The sequence below is a fragment of the Neofelis nebulosa genome, chromosome 5 (genome assembly GCF_028018385.1).
Source record: "Neofelis nebulosa isolate mNeoNeb1 chromosome 5, mNeoNeb1.pri, whole genome shotgun sequence".
In the NCBI taxonomy this organism is placed as follows: Eukaryota; Metazoa; Chordata; class Mammalia; order Carnivora; family Felidae; genus Neofelis; species Neofelis nebulosa.
Window position 1 is genome coordinate 104,257,685 of NC_080786.1, and position 26,373 is coordinate 104,284,057.

At 38.5% G+C, this 26,373-nt stretch overlaps 1 long non-coding RNA gene across 3 annotated transcripts; it reads right to left on the reverse strand.

Annotated features, from left to right (window-relative positions):
- Window positions 1-202: 202 nt before the first annotated feature.
- LOC131512595 (uncharacterized) lies at window positions 203-25,830 on the reverse strand. 3 transcript variants are annotated; one of them, XR_009262196.1, is made up of 6 exons: window positions 23,149-25,830; window positions 19,307-19,434; window positions 17,757-17,972; window positions 10,691-10,863; window positions 2,169-2,263; window positions 203-422 (listed from the first exon to the last, which is right to left on the reverse strand). It is a non-coding gene; the product is annotated as an uncharacterized LOC131512595 (long non-coding RNA). The 3 variants fall into 3 exon arrangements; XR_009262198.1 differs by lacking the exon at window positions 203-422 and adding an exon at window positions 901-1,278; XR_009262197.1 differs by lacking the exon at window positions 10,691-10,863 and having other exon boundaries at window positions 204-422.
- Window positions 25,831-26,373: the final 543 nt, after the last annotated feature.

The following is a 26,373-nucleotide window of genomic DNA, read 5'->3' on the forward strand; positions in this document are numbered from 1 at the left end:
CTACAAAAGATAACAGAGAAGATGATTTCATAACGTTCCATTTCTTATCAGTCTGTGCTGTTTTCATGGAGAGCACCAGTCTATGACAGAAATGGAGAACCAAGGAAATATTTCTATTAAATGCCCTCAAGGAATTCCTTTTCTCCTCTTCCTTCCTACCTCCTCTCCTTTCAACTTCAGGACCTTTTGCACAATGTCTTCTGAGGTAGAACTCCCAAGAACAAAAATAGGAAAAAGGTACATCCCTAAAGTAGCAGCCATTTTCTACCTGAGACAAGTCCTGTGGCTATGTTAAATACGTGGCTAAAACTGAATTGGGGAAAAGAAAAAAAATGATAAACTTATTCAAAAAGCAGTATTACTTGCCTTGAATAGATCTGAATGTCTTGGGTTGTCAGAATCCAGAAATCCCCAACTGTAACCTGAACAAATGAAAGTACAATTAGCAGAGCAGAAAGTTGGGGGAGATGTTAAATTGTCAATAAAATCATGTTTGTGTCAACATACTGTCAGCAAAAGTAGACAGGTGGAGGCTCGGAAAGTAAAATATTTACAGGTTTCCAGTTAATCTCCTGCTTACTCTTTCAGACCTATTTTCTAGTGACTAACTCTTGCAGTAAAATAGAAAATGAAATGAGGTACTCTCTAACCCAATTTATATACCATAAAAATGTCAGATTGTTGTTGAATCTTCATATTAAAAATTTTACTTCCCAACTAGAAAAAGCACATCTATGTAACTAGTAAGTATACATTCTTCTATGAATTAGATGAATACAAATAGCAATATAGAAATCAAATATCAGATCCTTACTAACCTTATTTCCTAAACCTGTAACAGATCTAACTTTCTTCTAAAATTAAAATGTCAACTCAGTACTTCAGGTCAGTTATGTGGATTGAATTAGTTTTATCTTTTATTAAAAAAAAAAAACAAACAAAAAACAAAAACAAACAAAAACCACCCAGGCTACTCAGGTCCTCGGCGAATGAATTACTCTGATTAAATCAACCTGGAAACACAAGAGAAATGCAGGGTTAAGGTAGGAGGTAGAGAAAAGTGGGAAATAAAATATGCTACTTGGTTACAAGAAGAGAGAAGTAAACAAGATGAGCTTAGCTGCTTGAGTGGAGGGAGATGGGGATTGAATCCTTATAAAGCAGAGATTACAAGAATTTGTCAAAGAGATAAAAACGACCATGGTTCATCCTCAAAATGTCAAAAAGGAAAAGAGGAACAATCAAGTCTCTCAAATTACCCGAAGGAAGAGAAGAAGCCTGCAAGAGATAAGGACATTTGAAATAATTGGGGGCAGAGGAGGGAAATGCAGCAGACTTCAGGTGTGGTGGGTGAAGAACACGGGGAAAGAACTTTGATGGAATAGGAGGTAACTTAAGAAAAAAGACCCCAAGAAGGTGACTGTAGGAGAAAGCAAATGCCTCAGAAAACAACGGAAGAATTTGGAATCTTCGGAAAGGAAATGAATAAACATGGGAACTAGAGCAACAATACACTTGGAATTCAACCATCTGTTTCTGCTGCTGCATCTCTGGAATTCACAGACTAGAGGCAGGCAGAAGCCCTGCAAAGACAACTTGGAGAACCACCTCAGAGCACACAACACAAAGAGCACAAGAATGCAGAAGATTTAGAAAAGTAACCTAGGAAGTACACGGAGGATGTAAAGTTGTTTTGCTATAAAATAAAAGGCTTAATTCAATGGGGAAAATTGGTTTGGAGGGCCCAGTCTCTTCATTCTCAAATTTTAAAAAAGCTAACTGCAAGACCGGAAGACATAAATTAGAAGAGATATTTGTGGAAGTATAATCTCCTCTTTCCTTTTCAATTAGAAAGGAAGTTTTCTTTCATTTACTTGTAATGCTATGAAATATTTCCTCTGTGTTCTAAGCTAAACCCGAATGTGATGTCATTACTCATTTTTGATTACTCTCAATTCCAAGATTAAAGCACATTTGGATAAACACGAGAGGAGTCTAAAGAGTTTGAGAATTTACAGTTGTGTTACAAGCAATAACAATCACAATAATGACAACAAAATTTCAGAACAATTTGGTTTATACAACAAAGGACTTTTTCTGAGATTCTGGGAGTCCCAGGCCAGTGTGACCCAGGAACCATCTTACTAGGTCCCATATCTTTGCTTTACCTTCTCTGGCTTTGCTTCATGTACAGTCTGGCTTTGCTCACGGTAATAACGTGGCCGCGGATGTCTCAGACCTGACATCCGCACACCACCAAACCCTGATGGAAAGAACAGGTATTTCAGCCAGCACCTTTTAAGGAGAAATGTGTTACCCAGAAACCCAATCAAACAATTCCTTGCACATGATTGGCTCACCTGAGTCATGTTATCCCACCCATCTGTGGAGCTGGTTTCTCCTACTCCCTAACTAGTTTCTCCTGGGAGCACTATTTTAATAAATCATTTGCACCTAAATCTTTGGCTAAGCAGTTGCTTCCAGTAGAAACGTCCTCAAGACACAATGCACTGAAATCCTCTGACAGGTTATCCTTGAAAGCCCTGAACGGTTCCTTCCCACCTTCACATCTCTGCAAATGCTGGCATTTCACACTGTGAATAAGACACTCTCATCTCATACATACCCTTCCCCAGGTTCTGTGCTGCTCCTCCCCTGACCCAGCCTCCTACTTCTCCTGCAATTCTGAGACCTCTTTTCTGTGCCCTCTGAAAACATCATTTCATGATAAGCTTCCCTCTGCCCATACCTACGGAGGTTCCCACTGCCTTCCAGCTTCAGTTGAAACGTGATTCATTCCCAAAGGCACCATTTCCCTTTTTCCTTTTTCTTAATAAAGAGATGACTCATTTCCCATCTTCTTTCACACTGGAATCTGGATATAAAGCTGTCAATCTCTGCATACAATGTTATTTCCAAACTGTCACGTCTGTATCATTAGGGTTTCAAGATCTCACTGTGATCTCACTGTGAGAATCTGTTTCTTCTGAAGTAATCCTTACTCCCATATAGGAAGGTACCTAGGGAGTGTCAGCTGTATTTAAGGTAGATGGGGCATATATAAGTATGTTACAGTATTCCTTACATCCTTTAGAGGTATGAAATTTAAAAATAATTTTTTTGAAGTATAACTAACATACAATATTATATTAGTTTCGGGTGTACAATGTAGCAATTCAATAATCCTATACATTTCTCACTGCTCCCCACGATAAGTGGTGATATAACATTAATTAATAATACAACATTATTAAAACACTATTGACTATATTCCCTATGCTGTACTTTTTATCAGGTATGAGGTGTTTTTTAATGAATGTCTGTGGCTTGGATCATCTGTCTTGGCATTCTTATGCCTTTACTTGTTACCTACTAAATTCCAATCAGGCCCCAGAGATTTTGAGAATTAGCACCAAAACTCAGTCTCCCTCTCCATCCCCATTGTTATCAACATTCTTGCTGATTTTGATGCCCATGTGATGAGAAATACAAAACTCTCTTGATGAAGATCAAGAACTCTAAAACTAAGTCACTTCTTCACTCACTCTACACTTTCATAGATGGATTCCTGCCCAGAATTGTTTCATCCCTGAAGTATCAAACTCAGAATATCCTACACCTTAAAAGTTATCATCACAAGAAAAATAAATTGTAACCATGTGTTACAATTTACATTCTACAATAGGATTTTAGTCAAATCTATTGTGGTGACCATTTCACAGTATATACAAATATCATATCATTATGTTGTACCCCAGAAACTAATGGGATGTTGTATGTCAATTTATACATCAAATCAAAAAAGTTTTAATTAAAAACAAACAAGATCATAAAACAAGGATATCCTACCCTGACACAACTTTCTGTCATCCCAAAACATCCTTTCTCCCCTCCCACTAACCTAACAATCTTACGATTTCTAAGACCTGACTTCATCAATTGCTCCCATTCTCACTTAGGCTATTACGTGTTTCTTGGGTCTTTTGACAAAAACTATTTAACATTTTGAGCTGATTAAAAAAAAAAAAAGACTAACTAGATTTCTTTTCTTTTTTGCCAAGTTAATTTTGATAACTACAGAGCTGCTAGCTTAGCTTACATATAATTATATTAATAATACAATTTGTAAATCTCTGAGATCAATATCTAGCAATTGATGTGGTTATTTTAGAGGAGATTCAGATTCTCACAGACTAGTCATGTAGACAAAGAATAGGTACAGCACTCCTAGACTGTAATAAGGCTTTGGTTTTCTTTTTCCCCAAAAAGACAAAAATGTGGTAGAAAGGTCCACCACTTCCAATTAGCACCTAATGCAACCAATGATGAAATGAATGAATAAACCAACATCTCTAAAGAATCTATCCTACAATTAACATGAGTGTGTATTATTTTGAATTCTATGAGGAGATTAAAAACTCCTTTCAATTAAAAACATTAAGGGCATGCCCTCTTAAAAAGAATGGAAGAAGGGAAGTGCCCCACATACACCTCACACCCACTTATTCTCCACCATGTACATTTCGAATTGGAGATCAAGCCAGTTGTCATTGGCATTTAAGCAACACCTGAGTCACTGAAGCATGTGGGCTCTTGTTGATGTCATCTGGACAGTTCTTTCTCCAAGAAATGCTAGGATGTTTTTGTTTTAATAGGCTACACAATCCTGATGTCAAAGAGAGAAGCCAGGTTTCATTTTCCTAATTAGCATTCCCAGACCACACAACATGCCCATGGCTTACAACCAGTTCTGGAAACAACTATCCATTACTTGCTAAAGGGAAAGTACCCTTTCCAAGGCTGGAAAACTAGTAAAAGATCACAATGACTTTCTTTTTTTATTATTTTGTTTACTGTTTATTTATTTTTGAGAAAGAGAGTGCGAGGGGGAGAGGGGCAGAGAGAGAGGGAGAAAGAGGAACCAAGCAGGCTCCACTCTGTCAGCATAGAGCCCAATATATGGCTTGAACTCATGAACTGCGAGATTGTGACCTGAGCCAAAGTCAGACACTTGACTCACTGAGCCACCCAGGTGCCCTGAGACAGGTTAATCTTAAAGCAGTCCACATGAAGGCATTCCTGTGTTCAAAAGGAAAGAAACAGGGACTCTCAGAACTACTTGGGTAGAGCAATATTCTCCCAACAACTCCTTCGATGGGATTGTGTAGAAGTCATCGATCTGTTCCCTCCCTTCAACAGTCCCACAAGCCCTAGTCAAAAGGTACATGGGGAAGAGATTACTCCCCTGTTCACTATACAATCTGTCCACATAACTCTTCAGGGGCACAGATTTCAGAGGCATAATTTTTATTTATTCCATCACCAAAGATTTCACATTTTTTCCACCAGGTCCCCACTTTAGTAAACTGGATACCACATGCCAGATTCATAGCTGTCCTCTGCAGATACTGATTTTAAATGGGCGAGGGTGTAGAAGCTGTTTCTGATAGACATCCTTCTAATCTAAAGAGGTTAGGTATAAAAAATTATAGAAGAACAAGTTCAGAGGAACATATATTTTTGGATTTTAAAAAATATTGCCAACTCCATTCGGAGAGGAAAGTGGAGGTTCAAGTATTTTATTATATTGACCAAAGGGTAAAACAGTATAAGGAGAAATAAGATCCAAAGTTGGCAGAATTCATAAATATGATTATAAAAACTCAGAATTACAGATTAGTTTCTCTCATTAGAAAAATCTATGGAAGAGTAAGAGATTTTATCTTCCCAGAAGTCTTTTTCCTCTTTAGTTGGCAGTGCTAATGGAGTCTAAACTACAGAAAAGAAAAAAAATTTTCAATTAGATCACCTATAGAGACAGCCTTAAAAAGATGAAAAGTTAAGAGAGTCTTCTCTATGGAGATATATCTTTGAAAAGATGTTAAAAGCCTGGATAATTAGTTATGAGCTATAATAGTCCCCATTTAAGTCCCTATTTGATCTCTATTAAAATGAGAAAATGGAGGTGCAGAAAGTAAGTAAATTGTGCAAAGTCACAAAGATTCTTAAGCAGTGGGCCTGAGTCTCATTCCAAAGCTCATCCTTCTACTCCACACTGTCTGCATCATCAAGAGGAAGAGAAGCCAATTATCTTTTGGGCATGTTCAGGGGTGACCATTTCAGCCACACAGGTAAGATGGTTTCTCAATGCTCTTGCCTTCTAAGTGTGCACTCAAACCCAGATATGGAAAGTAAATCAAGTAAACAACAAAAGAATTGATCTTAGAAAGCTCTCTCAGGGGTTCCTGGGTGGCTCAATCAGTTGAGTGTTCAACTCTTGATTTTGGCTCAGGTCATGATCCCAGAGTCATGAGATCGAGCCCTGTATCAGGCTCTGCCCACAGTGTCAAGCCTGCTTAAGATTCTATCTCTCCTTCTGTCCCTCTTCCTCACTTGCATGTTCTCTCTCTCTCTCAAATTAAAAAAAAAAAAAAAAACTCTGATTTTTATTCTGTCTATAAAGCTGGCTTAAGCAATATGAAAGACCCCCTTGTTCATCCCTGTACACAAGAAGTCATCTCCTGTGGTTCACTTTATAACCAATAGAAGTCACTCAGTGAATGTTGGTGATGTGTCAGGAAATTTGCTAAGTAGGTTATAAACATGCCTTATTTGATCATAGTGATAACTCTGTAAAATACATACTAATATGTCCATTTTATAGGTGAGTAGATTAAGGTATTGAATAATTTATTTTGAATTTATTGCAAGTGGTAAGGCCTTAGCATAAAGCACTTGCTATTAATCTTATACTACATATCACAGAGGACAGGGAATATGACCAACATGCATGCTTTGACCAGTTTATTCTCCTCTTCAAATATTCAATAGATTCATTTTGCTCAAAAATACAAACTCATCAATATGACTTCAATCTTCTTTAATTTATTGAGGCTTGTTTTGTGGTCTAATATATGATCTATTCTGGAGAATGTTCATGTGCACTTGAACATAGTGTGCATTCTGCTGTTTTAGGATGGAATGAATGTTCCGAATATATCTGTTAAATCCATCTGACCCAGTGTGTCAAAGACATTGTTTTCTTGTTGACTTTCTGTGTAGATGATATGTCCATTGATGTAAGTGGGTGTTAGTCTCCTGCTATTTTTTTTTTGTAATTTATTTAAGAGAGAGAGAGAGCAAGTAGGGGAGGGGCAGAGAGAGAGGGAGAGAGACAATCCGAAGCAGGCTCTGTACTGACAGCACAGAGCCCGACATGGGGCTATATCTCTTGAACCATGAGATCATGACCTGAGCTGAAATAAATAGTCAAATGCTTAGGGCATCTGGGTGGTAGTTGAGTAACAGACTTCAGCTCAGGTCATGATCTCACAGTTCGTGAGTTCAAGCTCTGCATTGGGTTCTCTGCTGTCAGCACAGAGCCTGCTTCAGATCCTCTGTTCCCCTCCCTCCCTGCCCCTCCCCTGATCACTCTCTCTTTCTCTTACTCAAAAATAAATAAACATTAAAAAAAAAAAGAGTTGGATGTTTAGCCAACTGAGCCACCCAGGTGCCCCTAAAATCTCCTACTATTACTGTAGTATTGTTGATTAGTTCCTTTATGTTTGTTATTAGCTGCTTTATGTATTTGGGTGTTTCTATGTTGGATGCATAAATATTTATAATTGTTATATCTTATTGTTGAATTGTCCTCTTTATTATTATATAGTGTCCTTCTTTATCTCGTTACAGTCTTTGTTTTAAAGTCTATTTTGTCTGCTATAAATATTGTTACTTCAGCTTTCTTTTGACATCCATTTCCATGAGAAATGTTTCTCCATCCCCTCACTTTATCTGCAAGTGCCATAGGTCTAAAATGAGTCTCCTCTAGGCAGCATAGATGGGTCCTTTTTTTTCCTCCATTCATTCTGTCACCGTATGTCTTTTGATTGGAGCATTTAGTCTATTTACATTCAAAGTAATTACCAATAGATATGTATTTATTGTCATTTTATTACTTGTTTTGTGGTTGTTTCTGGAGACTGTTTTCCTGATCCTTTCTTGTCTTTCTTTCTTTCATGGTTTGTTCATTTTCTTCAGTGACATATTTGGATTTCTTTCTCTTTATTGTTTGCATATTTGGTAGTGGTTAAGATTTGTGATTACTGTTAGGTTTCTATATAACATCTTCTGCATCTATCAGTCTATATTAAGTTTGAACCATTCTTTACTCCTGTCCTCCCCATGTTTTAGGTATATGGTGTCGTGTTTTACATCCTTCTATTTTGTGAGTTCCTTGACTGCTTTTTTAAAAAGAAATATTCATTTTTAGCGCTTTCATATTCCTACCTTCATACTGTCATTTTTTGGTCTTTCCTTTCTTCTCAAAGAGTGGCCTTTAATATTTCTTGTGGGGGGAGGGGCGCCTGGGTGGCTCAGTGGGTTAAGTGTCCGACTTTGGCTCAGGTCATGATCTCATGGTTGGTGGGTTCAAGACCTGCATCGGGCTCTGTGCTGACAGCTCAGCGCTTGCTTCAGGTTCTGTGTCTCCCTCTCGCTCTGCTCCTACCCCATTCATGCTCTGTTTCTCTCTGTCTCAAAAATAAATAAACATAAAAAAAAAATTTTTTTTTTAATATTTCTTACAGGGCTGGTTTAGTGGTCATGAACTCCTTTAGTTTGTGTTTTTCTGGTAAACTTTTTATCTCTACTTCTATTCTGAGCCATAACCCTGCTGGATAGAGTATTTTTGCCTGCAGGTTTTTACCATCCACTGCTTTGAATATATCATGCCACTCCTTTCTGGCTTGAAAAGTTTCTGCTGAAAAATCCACTGAGAGCCTTATGGGATTTCCTTTATATTTGATACTCTTCTTTTGTCTTGCTGCTTTTTATATATTTTCTTTATCACTATATTTAGCCACTTTAATTATAATATTGCTTGGTGTAGATATGCTTTTGTAGATTTTGTTGGGGGTCCTCTATGCCTCCTTGATCTGGGTATCTGTTTCATTCCCCACATTAGGGAAGTCTTCAGCTATTATTTCTCCAAATAAATTCTGTCCCCTTTTCTCTCTCTTCTTCTTCTGGAACTTCTATAATTGTTATTACATTTGATGTAGTCACTGAGTTTCCTAAGTCTATTCTCATTTTACATAATTATTTTTTCTCTCTTTTGTTCAGTTTGATTACTTTTCTTTTTTTTTTTTTTTAATTTTTTTTTCAACGTTTTTTATTTATTTTTGGGACAGAGAGAGACAGAGCATGAACGGGGGAGGGGCAGAGAGAGAGGGAGACACAGAATCGGAAACAGGCTCCAGGCTCCAAGCCGTCAGCCCAGAGCCTGACGCGGGGCTCGAACTCACGGACCGCGAGATCGTGACCTGGCTGAAGTCGGACGCTTAACCGACTGCGCCACCCAGGCGCCCCCAGTTTGATTACTTTTCATTACTGTGTCTTTTAGGTCGTGAATTCATTCCTCTGCTTCTTCCAGCCTGCTATTCTTTCCATCAAGTGTGTTTCTCATTTCCTTTATTGAGCCCTTTATCTCTGCTATGTTATTCTTTATCTCTGTATTAACAGTCTCACTCACTCATGTCTTCCACTCTTTTCTCAAGCCTAGAAAGCATCCTTATGATCATTGCTTTACATTCTCTATCAGGTATGTTACTTATATCTGTTTCTCTTAGGTCTCCAGCAGGGGCCTTGTCCTGTTCTTTTGCTTGTGACAAATTCCTCTGTCTTCTTATTTTGTCTAAGTCTCTGTGCCTGTTTCTGTATGTTAGGAAAATCAGCTATGTCTCTTGTTCTTAAGGGTAATGGCCTTATGAAGAAGAGGTCCTGTAGTGCCCTGCCATGTAGTGTCCTCTGTGCCCCAGGGCCTGGTGCTTCTGGGAATGTCTCCAATGTGTGCTGCATGTACTCTGCTATTGTGTACTGGCTGCTTTATCCTTCAGGACGGTTGTCTGCAGAAGCTCTCTTTGCCTGTTGCAGGTAGTGTTTTTGTCCCTTGCCTGAATGTGGCACGTTTTAACTAGGTGTGCTCTAGTCTGCTTGTGAAATAAGACCTGTTGCCACTGCTGGAACTGAGGCCTCGCAAAACTCCTGGGTTGGAAAATGTAATGTTGGCAGGGGCTTGGGCCAGTCTTCTGAAGGAGGGGGCCTACCACGCTGGGACTGAGGCAAGTGTGACTGGGAAGAGTGGTTCCACGGGAGCGTGGGGGTGCCAGACTTGGTGAAAGCAAGTTAGGTAGCCAGTGTCAGTGCTGCACTGGTTCCCACAGGTGGCCCTATGCTTATGCTGAGAAACAGGGGAGGGAAATGGTGCCTGCCAGTTCCTTTGTTCCTGGAAGAGTCTCTGTGAACACTGCCTCTCTGGGACCCACTCCAAGATGAGCAACTAACCTCCCCATTGTGTGCCCCAGGCACTTTTCAGGTTCTTGTTTCCAAACTGTATGTCTGTGGGCTGTTTGCCAGCCTTCTCTCTAAGAGCAGCCCCAATGTCCTTTGAGTTCTCCCAGAGTCAAGCACACTGGCCTTTAAAACTGCAGGCTTTAAGCCCCACTGGTTGCAAGAACTCATGAAATTCAAGCCCTCTTGCTCTCCAAGCCAGTTACTATGGGGATTTATTTTTTTCATGTACTCTTCTGAGTGTGAACCTGTCTCTTGCCCTTCTCTGTGACTGTGGCTCCCTTTCCACCATAACGGCCATAATCCATTTTCTCCCAAGCCACATTTCTGCACTTCCTACCTTGTTCATTGTAGCCTCTTCTCTACCTTTAACTGTGAAGTTTGTTCTGCCAATCTTCAGGTCTATTTCTGGGGTATTTAGGATGATTTGATAGTTATCTGGTTGTATCAGCGGGGCGAGGCAAGCCTAGGGTCCTCCTGCTCCACCACAATCTTCTGATTTCCGTAGGCTATCTTTAAATATAATGTACATTGTTAATGATAAACATACCTGCTAATTTTCTTGAGTCACATAGACATCCCTGAATGAGTTAGTCATGGAGGAGATTTATACCCAATCACTTTGCATCCATATGATCTCACTGGTTGCTTATGGGGCATCTGATTAGGTGGTGTCTTCACTGACTGGCCAGTGCTGCTGCCTTAAGAGTTGATAAATATTTTGACTACACTCACAGTCATGGATAAATATTAAATCTATACCTTTTAAATGAAAGCTATTCCTGAAATTTAACTCTTCAGAAATAGTTATGGCAACTGAGAATATAGCATAGACCGTAGCTATCTACATCTGATAACATCTGGGTGGAAGGTATATAAGCATACCACAAATGACCTTGTTGAGAAAGACCAATAAGGAATAAGAATGTTGGGATATAAACCTGGCTCTTACACTTAGGTCTGTGGCATTGGACAGAGGTGGTTAATATACAAATTAATGTGTATAAAAGTTTTTGAAACAATGCCTGGAATATAGTATGTACACAGTAAGTTTTAGCTAGTATAAATAGCTTGGAACTCGGAAATGAGTCCCCCTTACCAATAATTACCAGATGGAATTTTAGAAGTTACCAAAGGCTTTTCACCTTATAGTTAAAAGTGATAAAATCTTGGGAATAAAAAATATCTATATGTTTATTTTCTACAGGTCCCACAGGCAAATAATGTATCTCAGATGAAAAAAGTTAACAACAGTTACCATCTTAGCCCTTAGAACTCTATTCCAATATATACCCCCAGAGCCCCACATCCAGGAGATAATCTTTCCAGTAACCCACCAGGTCTAGAAATAAGGTGCTTTGTATATTGTTCCTTAGCATTTTTTTAATGTTTATTTATTTTTGAGAGAGACAGAGAGCCCGGGGCAGGTGTAGGGACAGAGAGACGGGAGACACAGAATCCAAGGCAGGCTCCAGGCTCTGAGCTGCCAGCACAGAGCCCGATGTGGGGCTTGAACTCGCAAATGGTGAGATCATGACCTAAGCCAAAGTCAGATACTCAACTGACTGTGCCACTCACACACCCCAGTTCCTTATCATTTTATGAAATTTTATATTAACTCTAGGTTTATACATGCTTTATATTTACTGAGATCCTGCTTTCAAGAAGGGGTTTGTAATATAATCTGCCACTTGCCATGTTCAGAAATGCTTATCATAACTCAGTATCATCAGCATTAGGTACTTTAAACATTTTGCTAATAAAAAGGGGCACCTTCGTCTTTATTAATTCACATTATAATGTTCTAAACAAACGAGACAGCTTTGCTAAATATTTTCACCTGTTGCCTGTGTTACTTAGAAACATATTGTGAGGGGATTTTTTCAGTTATCTCAAAAGTTATGGAAAGTGTTCTCACATAATTAGAGGTAAGTGATCATTAAGTGTTTTAGGCTTTTAAGAATATATAGCACAGCTTTGGGCTGTCTGGATGATTCAGTCAGTTAAGCATCCGACTTCAGCTCAGGTCATGATCTCACAGTTCCTGGGTTCAAGCCCTGTGTCAGGCTCTGTGCTGAGAGCTTGGAGCCTGGAGCCTGCTATATTCTGTGTCTCCTTCCCTCTCTGCCTTCCCTTGCTCACACCCCTGTCTGTCTCTTTCAAAAATAAATAAACACTAAAAAAAATTTTTAAAAGAATATATAGCACAGCTTTGAAAAAGGTATAACAAAATTTTTAGAGATCAGATGATTAGATGAACTAGTTCAAAGAATATATAAATTAAGGAAGTCTATTTAAACATGGGAAAATGCTTTTTTAAATATTTGAAATGCAGAGTTAAATGGGGATTTTGTGGCTGGGACAGCACAGACAGGAGGGCTCAATTTAATCATAATAGGTTTAGAAGAAAAAAATATGCGGAAGGTAGTCCCAAAACAATAAGTAAAATTTTAAATATATAACTGGGAATAGAATGTTCAATGAAGTACTGAACTTTGTATAAGACAGTGATATTTTCCAAGAAAAGAAATGATGTTAAGCCATAATTTGAAATGATATTAAGCCTTAACATCCTGTAGAGAGAGTATTACCAAAGTCAGTCTTGGTAACATTGATTTGCTGTAATTGTCAGTACATTCTAATGATTACAGCTAAGGAAAATAGAGGATGGGATAGAAAGGTAAGGCAAGAAGGTTATTCTCTTCAGAAGGTGTTCTCTGCAATGCTTCTCATCTAGGTTAAATTCGATTACAAGGACCCCATACGTCAAAGATGGTGTGTAGGACAGAACCAGCCTGACTATGGAGAAGACATGCCGAGTGAAACAAAGTATTAAAGCAATAGAGCTGTAAGCGTGCATTTGCTTATGTATCTCCAGTTTGAATCTTAATATCCTATTGGTTGGGATTAGTAGTTTGAACTCTACATGGCTGATAAGGAGTAATGCAATTAAAGACTACAAGATTCCAAGAGCAAAGAAAGAGCAACCCCCATTACTCAGAATTTAAGAGTAAGCCTCTGCAGAGTCACGTAACAGGTTTTACAGAGAAAAAAAATCTGCAGCTGAAGAGATGAGAAGCTTTCCCAGCTAGCCACATCTGATTTCGAAACAGAGAGGGATGGCACAGGGTGCACTGTCACAGAGAGCTGTAGATACGAACACCCAGAGAAAAGAAAGCCTCCAAGGGTAAAGTCTATCTCAAAAGAAAGAAAATATATATATATATATATATATATATATATATATATATATATGTGTGTGTGTGTATATATTTTAAGATCATGGAGTAAAAGAGGCCTTAAAATATGGATTGGGAACTTTAATTTGGGCCAAATTGGAGGGGTTTTTAATACATAAATACCACAACTGAATACCAGTGAAAGGTGTACATATTTTAGAAAGATAGTATCGGGTTGGAAAGACAAATCCAAAGTTAAAGAAAACCAGAATAGCAGGATTTTTAGGGCTACATATATTTTTAGCTCCAATTACATGGAACAAACTTGGATCCTAGTTTTCTTTTGTAAGGAAGTCAGGTCAGAGCCCTAGAGAGTGTGTACCTAAAGGCCAGTCTCGCCTGGGAGAAGTTGAGAGACAGTTTTTACCTGAGTAGGCAATTTGTTCTTCCCCAAACTTAAAATAAGTCAAACTAACAGGGCTCTTTGGTGGCCCCTAGGTAGCTGTTAGGGGGCCTCCTAGAGAAAATATATTCATTCTCACTAGGTGGCAGGGGTGGGGGTGGAGGGGCGGGCATTTGCATGTTTCAAGTCAGTTACAGAGATTCATTCAAAGTCTCAAAGATGAGGGTGCTGTCCTGTAACAGTTTAGAAAACATTTCCACTCCTAGGCAAGGCTCTGGGAATTTCCAGTTGGTTGGCAGTCACAGGAAGAAAAACACCTTTAATGCCTTAGTGTACAATGTACATCAGTTGCTGACTACAGCAAGGAGAAGCCACCCAGGATCCCTGGTTATTGATCAAAATATTCATACAACTGTGGTCTCTTCAAATCATCTGGAGGGAAACTAAATCCAGGAATCAATTGACAACACAGGCCAACTGATAGAACACGCTGTTGGGCTGGGCCCTGAAACCAGACAGAGTCTTCAACTGTGGACTTTAATTTACTTTAAGACCCATCAAACTTTCAGGACATTAAGTGTTACAAGACATCATAATATGATGTTATAATAAAACTAGAAAACTACTTGTCTTTTATACCTGTATTCTGAAGTAATAACAATCAATATTTATTGAACACTTTCTACATACCATGAACCTTGCCAAAACTTTACAACATTGCATTTAATCTTCACAACAAAACTAGGAAGTTCTATCTATCCCATTTTACAGAGTAGCAAACTAAGGCTCAGAGAAAAGTGCACAACCGCTAACAGTGAAGCTGGTATTCACATCAAGGATTATTTGACCCTGGAGACCATGATTTTCAGCACTACACCTTATTACATCATTTAATTAAAATATGCTTATAAATGTGTGAGATGACACCAATTTACTGCTCCTGACAGAAATGATTTCCTCCAAATTTCCAAGAAGTGAGGAAACTCAGGTTTTCTTTGTCAGGGACTGGTAACACAGAAAATCCAAAGTATCTTTCAGTATTTTTTTTTTTTTTTGTCCAAAGTCCCAAATAATAGGAACCTAATGAGAATTAAATCTTAATTTACGATATCCTTTCTTAGGCATTAAAAACGAGATTAACTTAATGACTCTCCCTTGAGACACTGTAAATATCTAGCAGACTTCGGTTTCTTATTTTAGAATTCAATGATCACTTGATTCTGCTAGAAAACCACATCCACAATCCTTTTTTCCACACAGAGTGGGGCAAAATGTATCCTTGGGGGAGCTAACAAGTCTTCTTAGTGTACTAGATGAACAATTACAGTGTAAATAAGAATATACCCTCAGACATAAATTTCCCCCAAATACTTTTTTTTAATTTAATTTTTTTTCACATTTATTCATTTTTGAGAGACAGAGAACGAGCAGGGGAGGGGCAGAGAGAGAGGAAGACACAGAATACAAAGCGGACTCCAGGCTCCAAGCTATCAGCACAGAGCCTGATGCGGGGCTGGAATTCGGACCGTGAGATCATGGCCTGAGCCAAAATCAGATGCTTAACAGACTGAGCCACCCAGGCACCTCTCCCCCAAATACTTTTCAAAACAGATACTTCTCATCCTCCTTTCACTATCTTATCAGAACATTCTGACCTTAATCTTTTGCATCTTATCACTTTTAGTAAATTCTTTTTTGAATGTTTATTTATTTTGAAAGAGAGAGAGAGATAGAAGGAAAGAAAGCAAGTGAGTGAGCAGGGGAGGGGCTGAGAGAGAGTATTCTAACCAGGCTCTACACTGCCAGTTCAGAGCCCGACATGGGACTGGAACTCATGAACCATAAGATCATGACCTGGGTCAAAATCATGGGTTGGACACTTAGCCACGGAAGCTACTCAGGTGCCCCTTTGGTGAATTCTTTTATTTCAAATATCTCAGCTTGATTCTTCAAGACAACCTTTTTTAAGCATTTGTTTTACACATATATACTATAGATATTGGCACAAAATCAATTTAAATAACCAGTAACAATTTTTTCCTAACAGAAAAATAAAGCATCAAGTAAAACCATGTATTTTTGATTCATTCATGCCCAATTTTAAGATCTAAGTATAAACAACGTAGAAGAAATTCTTACCTTACTTAGAAATCTGTGTCTTTCAGTTGAATGCTAAGTAGTCCATAAGAGTGAAGTTTGAATTCAGTTGAAAGAAGCAGGGATGAGGTATGCAGTGTGAAACAGAGACTAAAGTCTATGATATGTTTGGTTAATTATCCATAACAGATCAAAGAAACCAATGATGTAACACAGGACTTCTTTCAAATTAAAGCCCACCCAGATCAGGGGGTCTTTATAGATTTTAAAGCTGAGAAATCAGAATGCCCCATTACAAATAGTATAATGGAGCAGCAAAACACTGATCTATGGCACTTCTCTGATTTCCATGCTATGGGTGCCAGCGGTCACATCATCAAAAGTCATGATTCACACAACCCTACAGGGTGAGACTGCTCTATACTCCACATCCAGAGCAAACCTGTCTTGTTTGCTGCAGAGTGACAAAGAGAAGCGTGCTTCTGGTTGCAGTAAGTGCTGACAGTTCTATGAAAAAGAACCATTATCCTACACGAAGTCATAGTTTATCTGCATCTACAATTCTCATTGCAGTTCTGGTTGCTAGAACACCCAAGCTTAACAAAGTTGGGAGTCAGAGAAAAGCCTTCTTTGTAAAGACTTCCCTGAAGTCTGTGGGGGTGAGCTTAACAGTGTTTCTCTTTTATGTTTTCATATCACATATTGTTATTAAAATTGTTGGTGTTTCCTTCTCTCTCCTGTCACACGTGCGTGCGCGCGCGCGCACACACACACACACACACACACACACACACACGCAGTAGATACTAGGATCCATGCTTTACTTACCCCTGTATCCCCAATAACTAGCATTGTACCTGTTACATACTAGTGCATAGTAGGTGGTCAGTATTGTGCTTGTTGGATGCATGGACACAAATTTACAAAGTGAACAAAAAGATACTTTATGAAGACAATGGGCTCTCAATGGGATTTCAACAGGGCTCTTCTGTCTGGATCAAAGGGTACCATCCAAGCCTTAGCCAGGTACTCAAGGCCCTTGATCATCTGGCTCTGCCTAGCCTTCTACATTTTGTGCATTACTTCCCACATCCATTTTTTTCTCCTGCCACATGGAGACATTTGAAGCAAAGGACAGGGTACATTTGGAGAGGTCCTCTCCTCTACTTTCCCATCTGTTTCTTGCACTTCTACCCAGGGGCTGTCTTTGGTGAGACTTTTACTACCCACTGGAAGCTGAGTTGGAGGTCCCTGCCCTGCTCCCAGAATCCCCAAAGTCACTCATGCCAATTTCTATCATTATTTAATAAGATCAACAGTGACATAAGATCAAAATGGGACTTCTTTTAAAGATCCAGGCAATCCCAGCTTTTACCCCTCAGTCCCCTGGGCCATGTAGTTCCTGGTACATTATAGCCACTCTAATGTTAGGTTAAGGAATACTAAGATCCCAAAGCATTCACATGGGGAGAACAGACTTTCACAGAATCTCATAACAGAAGAATTAGATATTCTTTGAACATTTTTGAAGTTTTAGGATGAAATGCCATATACACACAAAGATATTATGCAGAGACTGTTCATGTTGAAGCAAAAATAGAATTAAGGTTTTTAAGAATGTCAACAGCTGAGAGATAAGAGTTTCTCTGAGGTTTATGTCACAGGGAAAGTTACTACAACATTTATGCCACAATTGAAGACTAAATAGGCAGTTTTAGGTCACATACCTCTCTCCTTTGTGATGTACTTGTCACTATCTCTCCTGGAAGAGGTACCTTGAAGGAAGTAGGATGAGCCATTTGGATCCTATATTAGGGAAGCCCAGAGGCCACTGCTTGAAGAAGTTCAGCTGTTAGGCTTTGATATCTGTTTATTCCAAGTACCAGTTCGGGCTCTCCTCTGTGAAGTTCTTCCATAATATCTTTAAGTCTCTGGAAGAAGATCTAACATATGGAATGTTGTTAGCCTTGATGATATCTATCGTGAACATGCACCTACACTAAAGCTCAGAGAAAATTTAAAGTAATGTTGGCATTTAGCACTCATTAAATTTGCAAAAGTTCTGAAGAAATAAAAGTATAACTGTCATATAATTTGAGGATGGGAGAGTAGCTGCTGGCTGAATCCTCAGAGATCAAATAGGACTGAAATTAATAACCCAACTGGAGACTTTCAATTGTCAAAACACTGCAAAAGAAAGTGAATTTGGTCTCTAAAGCTGAAGGGTAGACAGACATGACTGCAATGTAAAAGATCTTAAATTGGTCTGAGAGACAGACTAGACATTACAGTCTTCATATATTAGGCATTTGCTAAATCAGTTCAATCAATACTTATTCCTAACAAGGAACATTCTCCTAATATCCCAGCTGGTAAATAATTTGACCTATTAAATTCACACATTTACTTTACAAGATGCTAACTGTGATATTTGTCATCATTTGTGCACATCTTCCTTTCCTGGTCCATGGTTGCTACAGAGCTGCCACATCAGATGCAGAGGCTTCTCGTGGCCTTCTAGATTCTTTCTGTGACCTCCTCTTTGTTCTCTATTTTCTCTGTATTTCTACATGTCTCAGGTCTAGCTCAGCCTCAACTACCTTCAGTTTTGTAGTGACTTATTCCGTAAATTGCTACCAAGTCCTTTAATAAATCCTAAATGATCACCCAGGGAAACAGGCAGGGTAGGTTACCCTCTGCCTCCTTTAGGATGAGGAAACAGGTACTACGAATGGACAAACGAGGGCCTTCTGGGTGGCTCAGTTGGTTAAGTATCTGAATTTTTATTTCAGCTCAGGTCATGATCTCACAGTTCGTGAGATCGAGCCCTGCATCAGGCTCTGCACTGACAGCACAGAGCCTGCTTGGGATTCTCTCTCTCTGCTCCTCCCAAACTCATGCTCTCTCTCTCTCTCTCTCTCTCTCTCTCTTTCTCAAAATAAATTAATAAACTTAAAAAAAAAAGAGTGTACAGGGGCACCTGGGTGGCTCAGTCAGTTGGGCGTCCAACTTCGGCTCAGGTCATGATCTTGTGGTCCGTGAGTTCGAGCCCTGCATTGGGCTCTGTGCAGACAGCTCGGAGCCTGGAGCCTGTTTCAGATTCTGTGTCTCCCTCTCTCTCTGCTCCTCCCCTGCTCATGCTCTGTCTCTCTCTCTCTGTCTCAGAAATAAACGTTAAAAAAAAAAAAAAGAGTGTACAAATGATGCACCTAATGAGTAAGTGTCAAAGATGGGCACTGCATATTTGCCATTTCCCTCCCATATCCCATCAGCCCACCTTTTGGCTCTGACCATTGCTGAGTCAACCATTGGCTGTGTACAGGTGCTCTTGACAGCACTGCATGTCAGCTGTAGTGTGTGTCTGTCTTGTTTGTTTCAGGGATTCTCTGCTTCATGGTATAAATCCTGAAGAAGAGAAAATTAACACCCCCTAATGTTAATCCTAGTTTGTAGAGGTTGGGTTGTTCCTCTCCCCTGTGTCTACGATTGACAATTCTGATGGGTCTTCTATGTATTTCCTTAAAGCATCCTTACCAGGACTAAACCCCTGTTGCCCACAGGGACAGCCAACTCAAGTGCACACCTTTGGGTTAGCTCTCCCTCCTCCCTTGATTTAATATTCCCATGGGTCCCTCCCCTATTCCCTGGGTTCACTCCCCCAAGTTAACTATTCGCATAAAAAATTTATCTTAGGTTCTTCTTCCTAAGAACATTATCATGGCTTAAGTTCCTAGAGGAACCTAAGTTAAAACAGGCTGCAAACACATTGTTTTGATTTTTTCTAGTTCATTCTTCTTATTACCCTATTAATCACCAGACTCAATCTCAATACTCATCTTTTTTTTCCACTTACAAACAATAGGTATAGATTTAATATTTGAATATCAAGTATAACCTCTTTAAGTTCTGTGGAGACTTTCACACATTAGGTGCTTAGTAATAGGAAACTGTGGTCACCTTGAAAGTAATGATTGTTAAAGAAGAATTATGTATGCATAAATATGAAGAGAAATACGTAAATTGATCTTCAACAGATGACTTAAAAGAGCTGGAAGTAGCTATTTTTATTCAGTGTCATTTCTAGGATCAGTTTACAAGGGTTCCATGTCTATAAAGCTTCAGGTCTGGTTTCTTTTCATCCTATATTTTCTAATAAAAAGTAAAAATTTAATTTTTATGGCTTCTTGTTTTAGGTATATTGATGGCTGACTTTAAAAAGTCTTCCTAAATGAAGAAAATAGGATGATGTCTTATAGCTTTGAGCTCTAAAGCAATAATATCGACATTTACCAGTTTTATTTATAGACAAGCATATGTGTTAATAGGGATTTTCCTCTCACGAATTTTATAAAGATGGAACATGATTATTCATATTTGTTTGTTTCTGGTACAAAAAAAGCATCACCCACCAGCACAGGATCAAGAAAAACCAACTGCTGAATGTCAGACTATTCTTGATTTGGAAAGACAAATTTAAGGATAAATAATAGTACAAAAGGAACAATTCTATTCAGCTTGTGCAGACCAGCAGATCAACTGGCCACAATGCTTTTTATTTAAGAGCCAACAAACATCATTTTAGAATATTTGGCAGATACCAGACATCAAGCAGTCTGAATGTAAACATTGCTGTGATTGCTGGTCACTAAAGGCTTAGATGTAGTGTGTTAAGTTACACATATGAAAAAAAAAAGAAACTAAGACACAACTTCTGGAACTTAGATCTGTTGATTGAAATATCTGTCACTGTGGAACAAACAATGGAGATTTTGTCATGCTCTTCCTAAAGCACATATATACAGTCTACATAGAGTGGCCAAGGAATCCATTTCTCTCAAGGCCTAAAATAGAATTACATATAAAAAGTTACCAGTTACTCTTCTATGGGCTGAACACCAGAATTATCCATGTGTTTAACAGCTACACATAAATATTAAAGAACTTCTAAATTGTAGTTTGTTTGAACAGAAAAAAAAGTAAGTCCTATCAGTTGAAAAATAATGACATGAAATCTGTTTTCATAATTGCTCTTAACACTTTGGGAAAAAATATATATACTCGATTTTAAAAAAATTCTTCTTGAATCTCTGTGCAATTTACTTTTTTAGTCAGAAAGTAAAATATCCTTATTTCAACAAGCCCATCCTTTGACTTCATATTTCACTAAAATATAAGTTCTCATAGGTATATTATAATGGCTTTCCCTATTCTCTAATGTTGTTATAAAAATAGATTCATATTTACATGACTATCTTGGTAAAAATCAAGCTATGAAAGTACTTTACTTAATTTTTCTTAAAATTCTATGTTGACTTGGCAAGAGCCACTAACAGTATATATTCAGAAAAGAGCCAGGAAGTCATTAAAGGAACAATGACTGAAGAAGAGTAGACATTACAAATGGTCATTACTGATGGTCACATTTTAATGCTGCAGATGACCAACAAGATTGAGTAGGATCCACAACAGGAAAATCTCTTTCAGGCTCGTGGTAAGACTAAGGCATCAACTACCAGCAGACAGGATGGACTTTATTGGATATGCATCACAAAGTCTTCACTCTGCAGGAAATTATATACTTGCTCTGGAAATGGGGCAATTATGTGAAATGTTAATGAATGCTTTCAGACAAAAGAAGTGTCAAAATAGCAAAGTGGGATTGGATTTTATGAGGAGGTTAATTTCTAAAGTCAGCATATAAAGCAAAACACTCACAAAGTCAAAATTACCTCTGAAAATTCCTTATGAAAGTCCTTTACCACATAAGAAACAGAGACATCCAGAGTTCAAAGTTTTTGCCTTTTGTATTTTTATTGTTTAAGAATGGAAATGGACTATTATTTCTTTAGTTCAGGTTACTATGTTTCAGCTAAGGAGCCAACATAGCTACTTGCATGTAGGGTCTATGTAGTACCAAAAATATCTATTTAAAAGCAATTTTTTCCTAATCACTGTGAAATACTTGCACTCAAAATTATACAGTATGACAATTTTGGAAAGTCATAGGATACTGGGTGGAATCAATTACCTTTAAGGTTTGGTGAGGTATTTTTACTTACCTACAAAAGCAATAGTATCTGAGGTTACTCCGTACTCTAAGCTCTGGATTTATAAGATAGGGTCATTACTATAAGAAAGAAAGTAGTCAGGAGTATTGTTCCACAATAAAGAAAATCAGAAAAATTTATGGCAAAATGCTCATATTGACTTATCACTACTAAGACTCTATGTCAGCACCCATGCCAATCACCTAAATTTGAATAGTCTGATTTTTTAACTCAGCCTCAGAAGTGATGAGCCTCTGACATAGGACTGAGTCAAAAGTTTGGGTAAGTTTTCAAGGGATACAGGAGTGCTGATGCATAGGGGCACATGTACCTCAATATTTATAGCAGCACTTTGAAAAATAGCCAAATTATGGAAAGAGCCTAAATGTCCATCAACTGATGAATGGATAAAGAAGATGTGGTTTATATATACAATGGAATACTACTTGGCAATGAGAAAGAATGAAATCTGGCAATTTGCAGCAATGTGGATGGGACTGGAGGGTATTATGCTAAGTGAAATAAGTCAGTCAGAGAAAGACAGATACCGTATGTTTTCACTTATATGTGGATCTTGAGAAACTTAACAAGACCGTAGGGTAGGGGAAGGGGGGAAAAAAGCTACAAACAGAGAGGGAGGGAGGCAAACCATAAGAGACTCTTAAATACAGAGAACAAACTGAGGGTTGATGGGCAGTATGAGAGAAGGGAAAGTGGATGATGGGCATTGAGGAGGGCACTTGTGATGAGTGCTGGGTGTTGTATGGAAACCAATTTGACAATAAATTATATTAAAAATGTTTGGGTAACTTTTGCGTAAAAGCTTTAGCAACAGAGAGATCTACATTTGGAACTCGGACCACTTTTAAAAAAACTTTTTATTTTGAGATAATTATAAATTAACATGCACTTGTGAGAAATAATACAAAAGGATGCCATGTACTCTCTACCCAGTTTCCCTGGAACATCTTGCAAAACCAAAGTACAAGATCATAACTAGTGTATACGTTTGCTACGGCTGCCATAACAAAGTCCTGTAGGTATCAGATGGGTTTAAAAAACAGAAATTTACCTCCTCATAGTTCCGGAAACTAGAAGTCTGAGATCAGGTTGTCCACAGGGTCGGTTTCTTCCAAGTCTCTTGGCCTCAGAGGCTGAAGTTAAGGTGAGTGGAGCACCTCAAGGTGTTGACAGGGATGGTTTCTCTTTGCTTATAGACGGCTATCTTCTCCCTCTGTCTTCACAGGGTCTTCCTTCTATAAGTGTCTATGTTCAAATTTCCTTTTTTCCCATGAGGAAACCAGCCATATTGGAACAGGATCCACCCTAATGACCTCATTTCAACTTTAGTACCTCTTTAAAGACTCAATTTTCAAATATGGTTACATTCTGAGGTACTGGGGTTAAAGCTTCAACATATGAATTTGGGGGGGGGGGCAGTTCAGTCTATAACAACTAGGATATTGGCATTCATAGATAGAACATATCTGTCACCACAAGGATCTCTCATATTGACTTTCATAGATACATGCACCTCCCTTCTCTCAACCTATCTAACCCTTGGAATTTACTAATCTGTTCTCCACCTCTATAATTTATAGGACTCTGGATCTTATCTTTACACTGTATTTGAGTTGGCTTTTTTGGACACAAATCCAGTAAGGGAAGGTAAGGACGCCATTTCATTACCACTCAGTGGAGGTGGAAACCCAGACTCCAACATAGTCTCCACTGCCCTGGGTGAGGCCAAGTTTCTCCTTACTGCCTAGAAGGGATGCAAGTTCATTTTTTGTTCAGCTTTCCCTGATACAACCCCAGTGGGGGATCGTACAGCCTCCAGAAGGCAGAAATCTAGGCTCTCCACCACAGTTTTTCTGTGATGCTTGGCATGAATAGAGGGGTTATTGTCTAAAAGCTTCCTGTCTTGACAGGTTTCTTCTTTCCTGGTCTTTTTAGTACAGAGAAAAGGCCTTTGTTTGGGCCTTTACAGTCTATGCCTGTTGGCATTTCTGGGTTGTCAACCTCTGGCTAAAAGAAAACCCAGGGATTTCTCCACACTGTCACTCCTTGGGTCCTGGGGTTCCTAGTCTATTGTCCTTCTTCTTTCTATTTTTCAGAGCCTTATATTTGTTTTATATGAAGTGTTCAGGTGTTTTCTTGTGCTTAGTGAGAGGAAAAGAGATAAGTACTTCCACTTGATCTTCCACGAAGCAGAAATCATTCTCTGTCGCATTAGCGGTTTGATCTTTTTACCACAATTTCCTTATCTCTGAGACATGGAAAACACCTACCTCATAGGGCGGTGCAGGAAATTAAACAAGAACATTTGTAAGGTGCTTGACTCCTTGTAGACAATGCTCCTCTTTGAAATGAAACTGTGCTACCAGTCACCTGATCTTTCAAGTGCATATTATAAGACTTCCTCTGAATCTTCTCATTTCAGGGAGACTCCATATCTACCAGACCCTTATATTCTCTCAGTACCATTCCCAACTTTCCCCCTGGCATTGGCAATTTTGCTTCATAAAGAAATTTGATTTCGTTAACAAATTCCTAGCACATAGTAGATACTCAAATGTCTACTAAAATGCTAGTTCCTCGTATATTACTGTGATTTTACAGTGTGTCTTTGGGCCAATCCCCAGCAATAGGGCCATTTCCTTAGTGACAGAATGAGGATAACACTTGATATCTACCTAATAGGAATAGAATGGTTACACATACAAACACTCTCTTCTAAATGATACTCTCTTGTGGTACCAAAAAAATGGGGGCGTGGGGGCACACTGCTGCAATAATACAATAATATGCTGTCATTATTACTGGTGTCTTTATTCCCATTTCCCCTATTGTTCCACAGCAGGGTGAACTAGAATTACAGTGAGGCCAGCAGAACAGAAGTAGAGAGCACTGCCAGCAGAGCCAAGGTGTAGAGCATAAGGGAGTTACAGCCACCACAAGGAAAACTCAGGGCTCCATTCTCATAATCACAAATTGGGTTTTCCTTTACTATAAAATAGCAGTATAGGTACACAGCTGGTGTAATGTACACACAGTCTTATTTCTCATATATTAAATTCTCAGATAAGAGCTATGCATAAGCAAATCTATAACATTTCAAAAGTATATAATTTATTGGGTGAAGAACTCTTTTAATTAATTTTAGACCTTTATAACAATGGAGTACACAATGATCATTTCTTAAGTTATTAAATAGTTTGAAGTTTTAGAGCTGGAGACAATTGCAAGGTATATAGTCAAAACCCTTGAGGTTGATTGGTTCAGCCTTGAGGTTCTAACAAGTCAAAATAATCTGAAGGTAAATATTTTCTCTTACATTTTGGGGAACTTCAGATATGGTGACTTGATTGCCACCCCAGTGGTCTGTTTAAAATATTTACATTTCCTTAAACACAGTAAATGAACCCATCCAACTTTCACATACCTATTTTTCTGGAAGATATAAATTTGCCAGAATCTCCCTCCCCATTTTGGAAGGGAGTTGAAGGATCAGATTCCTTAAAAGCATCTTATATTATGTGATGATCAGATGTCTTCCTCTGTGGAAATGTGTTTTTTCTGTGTATTGTAGAAGAAACTTCCATGGCCAGAAACATAAGCTTACCATCTCCAGATGAATCAGATGCACCCTCATTATTCTTTTCTCCTATCATTTGTAGAGTTTAAGTTTACCCAAACTTGGATTACTTTGGTTACCAGGAAATGTGAAGAATGTCTCAAATCACATAGGAACTCTTTGCTTCTCTGTTAAAACAAAACAAAACAAAACAAAAAAACCTTGAGGGCAAAGGTCATATTTATTCACCTTGTCATCCTAGTGCCAAGAATACTCATTGTCTGGTCACTAGTAACATTTAATGAACAAAAGAGGTGTAAACTCAAGCAATTGCTTTAAAAGTTGCTCTGTGACAAGTGTTCAAACTGAATGTTCTAGAGGAGAAAGACATTTAAGATTTCATAGACTTTATTAAAGAAGATCAGATTTCATGTTTCAAACCTAGAAAAATATGGGAAACTGAGGCTGTGTTAATCATGGGACAAGATGCAAGAACAAGAGTGAGGCTGTGGAGCAGCCATTGGTGGTACAATCAGGAGGAGGGGAGAGTTGGGGCTAAGGTCCTGCAGGGGTCAGTAGAAAATTTCTTGTCCTTCAGTACCTTTCACAGGAAAGATAATGTAAATGGGAACCTTAGAAATGCATATTTCTATTATCCAATGGACTGAATGCCGCCCCAACACAAGAGCTTGGAATTTTGGCTCCGTTGGGATGGAAACG